Here is a 6,286-nt window from a genome sequence, read left to right as displayed (position 1 = left end):
TGAAAATTAATTAATTGTTATAAATTATAATATAATTAAATACATGTGAACAGTATTGAGTATATGTAAATAAAATAAAATATAATTATAATAAAATGTAAATTAAATTGACTAAAATTTAAAGAATTATGAACTGCCACATCTAAAACAACAAGTAATTAGAGGAAAGAAAACCACTTGAAGAGAAACGACTTAACTACTTAAAGAGAAAATTATTGAAATGTAAAAATTATAGCAAATGCATTGTTGAAATATTTGCCATCATTACAATTTTTATTTACAATTATAATATATGTAAATAGAATAAAATATAATTAAATAAATGTAAACAATCTTGAATATATGTAAATAAAATAAAATGAAATAAAATATACAATTTCTGGCTTGTCACAGGTCAAATATTTTTGTATAGAGTGCTAAACTGAAGGATGTCTCATGCAGAAATACACAGTCTCAATCCTCTCAAATAATAATTTCATGCACTTTATGTACTTATTCAGTAAGTAGCCAGCCATTATACACCGCGTTCCAAATTATTATAAATTGTATGTAAGTGTCATAAACACACAGTTTTTTGTTTTTCAATTAAACTCATGGATGGTATTGTGTCTCATGGCTCTTTGGATCACTGAAATGAATCTCAGACACCTGTGATAAATAGTTTGCCAAATGAGCCCAATTAAAGGAAAAGTACTTAAGAAGGATGTTCCACATTATTAAGCAGGCCACAGGTTTCAAGCAATTATGGGAAAGAAAAAGGTCTCTCTGCTGCCGAAAAGCGTCAAATAGTGCAATGCTTTGGACAAGGTATGAAAACATTAGATATTTCACGAAAACGTAAGCGTGATCATTGTACTGTGAAGAGATTTGAGGCTGATTCAGAGCGCAGACTGGTTCGTGCAGGTAAAGGCAGAATGAGGAAGGTTTCTGCCAGACAAATTCATCAGATTAAGAGAGCAGCTACTAAAATGCCATTACAAAGTAGCAAATAGGTTTTTGAAGCTGCTGGTGCCTCTGGAGTCCCGCGAACATCAAGGTGTAGGATCCTCCAGAGGCTTGCAGTTGTGCATAAACCTACTATTCGGCCACTCCTAACTAATGCTCACAAGCAGAAACGGTTGCAGTGGGCCCAGACATACATGAAGACTCATTTTCAAACAGTTTTGTGTACTGATGAGTGTTGTGCATCTTTGGATGGTCCAGATAGATGGAGTAGTGGATGGAACATGTCCCAACAAGGCTGCGACCACAACAAGGAGGTGGCGTTTTTGGCCGGAATCATAGGGAGAGAGCTGGTTGGCCCCTTTAGGATCCCTAAAGGTATTAAAATGACCTCGGCAAAGTATGTCGAGTTTTTGACTTACCACTTTCTTTCATGGTACAAAAAGAAGAACTGTGCCTTCCGTAGCAAAATCATCTTCATGCGTGACAATGCACCATCTCATGCTGCAAATAATACCTCTGTGTCATTGGCTGCTATCTGCATAAAAGATGAGAAACTCATGGTGTGGCCACCATCCTCCCCTGACCTCAACCAGATTGAGAACCTTTGGAGCATCCTCAAGCAAAAGATCTATGAGGGTGGGAGGCAGTTCACATCAAAACAGCAGCTCTGGGAGGCTATTCTGGCATCCTGCAAACAAATTCAATCAGAAACTCTCCAAAAACTCACAAATTCAATGGATGCAAGAATTGTGATAGCGATATCAAAGAAGGGGTCCTATGGTAAGATGTAACTTGCCCAGTTAGGATGTTTTTGATTGAAATAGCCTTTGATTTCAGTAAATATGACCACCTAATGCTGCAAATTCAGCAAATGCCCATTTTCAGTTCTTTACAACCTATACAATGTTTTAACTCTGTTGTGCATAATAATGTGGAACAGTGCATTTTCAGTTTTTTATTTTTGAAATAAATACTGTTATCATTAGGAGGTTTGTTCAATAAAATTCGAATTATACCCTAATGGTTGATGACTTAAAAATTATACTGACTGTCATTTGCATTGACTAATTATGAAAACCAGAGAAAGATATCATTTGCATAATAATTTGGAACGCGGTGTATGTTAAATTGAAAATATTAAATTTACTGCAAATAAACTGAACTGAAACAGTCTTGAATAATCATAAATAATCAATTTAGTTAATTTTATAGCCTCCAAAGGGGATATATCTACAAGCATCCAGAGTTATTAAATATATAAACAATTGTGCTAATTACGATAAACGGTTTTGTTGTTTAATGCTGTGAATGTTATTATTTTAAAATGACCAGTTAGAGGATATTAACTTCTGCTCTTATATTACCTCCAAATTAATGTGTAACATTAATCTCTCTCTGCCACTTTCACATTGGTATATTTTGCAGAGAGACTAGGAGATAAACTTAATCCCATTTGCAATATTAAAACGCATCAGTGGTGACTTTGCATATACAGTACGTCAGTGCTATTATGACACACCACAAAACATTGATCTAGATTACATGTAATGAGGACACTGGACACATATCATTGATCCCAGGCCAAGTCAGAATCAGCCTATAGTATCTGTAATCTGTTACCTTATTGACATGCAGTCCTTCCTCAAATTATTGTCGATATAGGTTTTTCTTAGAAAGGTTTGCTCATTACCAGGCGAAAAAGTGAAACGAAGGGCTCATGAATTATTGACAAAGACATTGGAAAATGGCAAAGCGACATCCAGAGGAATTCAAAGATGAGGTTCAAGGGTGATTAATTTTGTGGCGGTGCCTTCGCGCCTCGGTTGGCAATGTGTGCAACGTGTCGCAAATGGATTATTTAAAATGCACTTATTTATTTATTTTGAAATTCGGCTGAGCAGACACATTAGCTGTGGATAATGGCAGTGATTAATCCTGGAGTAAACAGCTGAAAATGCCCTTGCGAGAGCAAAAAAAAAAAAAAAAAATCAAATTCAACCTTCAGGAAAGAGAAAAATGAAATATAAAATGTCCTTTCGCACTCTGTGATAGTTAAAGCAAAGTACGACAGGCTGGAGATTCATAAATAAGTAAGAGACTCTTCCAGTCTGCCAAATCCCTGTCTGCAGACTTTAGATTAGTACAATGAGCAGAAAAGCAGACAGGAGAGTCTGCCAAAGAAATAGTATTTGCTGAGTCCCTCATATATGTATATATATGGAGCCCTTTTGCCTTCAGAACCGTCTAAATCAGAGATTTCGCTCCATATTAACATTATAGCACAATACTCAGCTAGGCTTTAAAGGTATAGTTCACTCAAAAATGACAATTCTGTCATTAATTACTCACCCTCATGTCGTTCCAAACCTATAAGACCTCCGTTTATCTTCAGATGCGTAGACAGCAATGCAACTGACACGTTCAAGGTCCAGAAAGGTAGTAAGGACCTTGTTGAAATGGTCCATATGACATCAAGGGTTCAACCATAATTTTATGAAGCTGCAAGAAAACTTTTTTTTTACCCAAAGCACCAGCTCGGAACCAGGAAAAGTGGTTTTAGGGCTGAACATATTATTGAAAGCGATTTCCATGCGCACTTTGTTTAAGTCGGTTTTGTAACCAGCAATCCATCACGTGCTTTCAGATAGAGCAGCATTTACTACACTGAGCGTGGTTCACTGACAGGTTACGCCAAAAAAACAAAAACAATTATGAAATCAAAGAAATTGTTTGCGATAATAACAGCTGTTTGCATAGCTTCTCGGTGAACTATGCCTCTGTGTAGTAAATGCTGCTCTATCTGAAAGCTTGTGAAAATAACACATTATTTTAAGGTAATTGGACTTAATTTAGTTTTTCCTCTTTTAAGACACGCAGCAGCACAGCTTCAACCTTGCACACGAGCAGATTTGTTTCCTCTCTGGAGAAGCATTTAGTTTTTGCTTTAGTTTTCACCATGTAAATATTGCATGTTGTGTCCAAAACACACCCATGGCTCATTAAGTGCACCAGCCATGCACTTAGATTGTTAAAATAGGGCCCAAAGGCAAGATGGTTACATGCTTTCATGTTATTTACGCCAAATTCAAGCCCTACCATCTAAATGTCTCAGCAGAAACCGAGACTCATCAGACCAGGCAACCTTTTCCAATGTTCTGTTGTCCAATTTGTGTAAATTGCAGCCTCAGTTTCTTGTTCCTATCTGACAGGACTGGCATCTAGTGTGGACTTCTGTTGCTGTAGCCCATCTTCTTCAAGGTTTAATGTGCTGTGTGGTCAGAGATGCTCTTCTGCATGCCTCAGCTGTAACAAGTGGTTATTTGAGTTACTGCTGCCTTTCCATCCTTTTCAAAAGGTCTGTCCATTCTCCTCTGACCTCTGGCATCAACAAGGCATTTTCACCCACAGAAATGCCACTCACTGGATATTTACTCTTTTTCAGACCGTTCTCTGTAAACCCTAGAGATGGTTGCACATAAAAATCACAGCAGATCAGCAGTTTCTGAAATAGACAAGCCCATCTGGCATCAACAACCATGCTACATTTAAAGTCACTTAAGTCAGCTTTCATTGACATTTTGATGCTCAGTTTGAACTTCAGAAGATTGTCTTGAACATATCTACATGCCTAAACTATAAAACCAGTCGTAAGTAGCATGGATATATTTGTAGCAATAGCCAACAATAGACTGTATTGGTCAAAATGATCGATTTTTCTTTTTATGCCAAAAAGTCATTAGGATATTAAGTAGAAATTGTGTTCCATGAAAATATTTTCTAAATTTCCTACCGTAAATATATCAAAAATAAATTTCTGATTAGTAATGCATGCTAAGAACTTCATTTGGACAACTTTAAAGGCTATTTTCTCAATATTTAGATTTTTTTGCACCCTCATATTCCAGATTTTTAAATAGCTGTATCTCGGCCAAATATTGTCCTATGAAAAGCTTATTTATTCAGCTTTCAGATGATAGAATTATGTCTTATGGCTGGTCACTTTTATAATGTAAATAAAAACTTTTATTTTGGGTGTGATTAATCATGATTAATCTATTAAAAGAAATTGATACTCTGATATGCATGGAGGAAAAAATGAAATCAGTCAGGCTGTCAAAAATCTAAAAAAGTGTAAATAATAAAACTAACTCAATGCATCGAGGAAAGCCAAGTGACCTTTCATTGACTGGCTCATAGCAGGACTGCAGAGAACGCTGGGAGTGTAGCTTGGCAACATTAATGCAGATTGTTCTGTAAATAGACATTTTTATGCCAGTTAAGCCATATAAAAACAACTTGACACAAGCATTGCCATGTTAAATAGAGATGAAAGCTTACAAGTCGATGGCCCTAACTGAACTCCGTATAGCTGTGTATTTGAGTCACACATCCAAACGAAAGTAAGTGCCGTGGTCCCAGTGACACTTTAAAACCTGTGATGCCTTTAGCTTTCTTTGGCGTATTTAAAATCTATTCAACTCTCCCAGGCATTGCTGGCCATCAAAAAATCTATACCCGGGAACACTGCTGTCTGGTCAGCCTGGAAGAAAGATGGTTTTGGTTTACACTCGGTCGCTGACCCGATCAGCTTCTGCTCCGCAGGGACACACAGGGCCAAGAACAATCTGTCTTACAAGCCTGTGTAACGGGAGATGTTTACAGAGTTGCTCGCGAAACCCAGCGTAAGCTGTGTTTGTTGATGAAATTTGTCATTTTATTTTAATGTTGAAATAGAGGAAAGCTGGGTGATTTGTGCCAGGGGGGAAGTAGTTCCACCCCTTGTTTCTAGAAAACCATACACTTTTGAAGAGCAATCCGATTTACCCATCCCCCAAAGAAGAGAGACACATGGCATGAGGGCTAAGCACATTTTAGCTCCAAAAACTGTTTTTTGCCTTTCAAAGTAAAATTTGTATGATCAAGGTTTTTTTATTGTTGCGTCTGAACAATTATAGACACGTTTGGAAATATTTCACACACGTTTTAGTGCTTTAGTAGGCTACAGAGTGAGTCTATACAGTTAGCATAATGTTAGCTTTAAACTGTTGGATCATGCTAGTCTTTCAAAATTGTCGGTCTGGGGTAATTTGTGCCAAAGGGGGCAGGGTTAAGTTGTGCCAGTGGGATGTTAAGTAATAGTCCGGATCTAGACCAGGGTTGACCAACCCTGTTCCTGGAGATCTACCTACCAGCAGACTTTAGTTCCAGTCCTGCTCAAACACAGCTGTCTGTAATTATCACATGCTACCTAAGAGATTAATTAGCTGGTTCAAGGGTGTTTGATTAGGGTTGGAGCTGAACTTTGTAGGATGGTAGATCTCCAGGAACAGGGTTGGGCATC

Source organism: Garra rufa, chromosome 4 (assembly GCF_049309525.1).
Source record: "Garra rufa chromosome 4, GarRuf1.0, whole genome shotgun sequence".
In the NCBI taxonomy this organism is placed as follows: Eukaryota; Metazoa; Chordata; class Actinopteri; order Cypriniformes; family Cyprinidae; genus Garra; species Garra rufa.
This window is presented reverse-complemented; position numbering follows the sequence as displayed.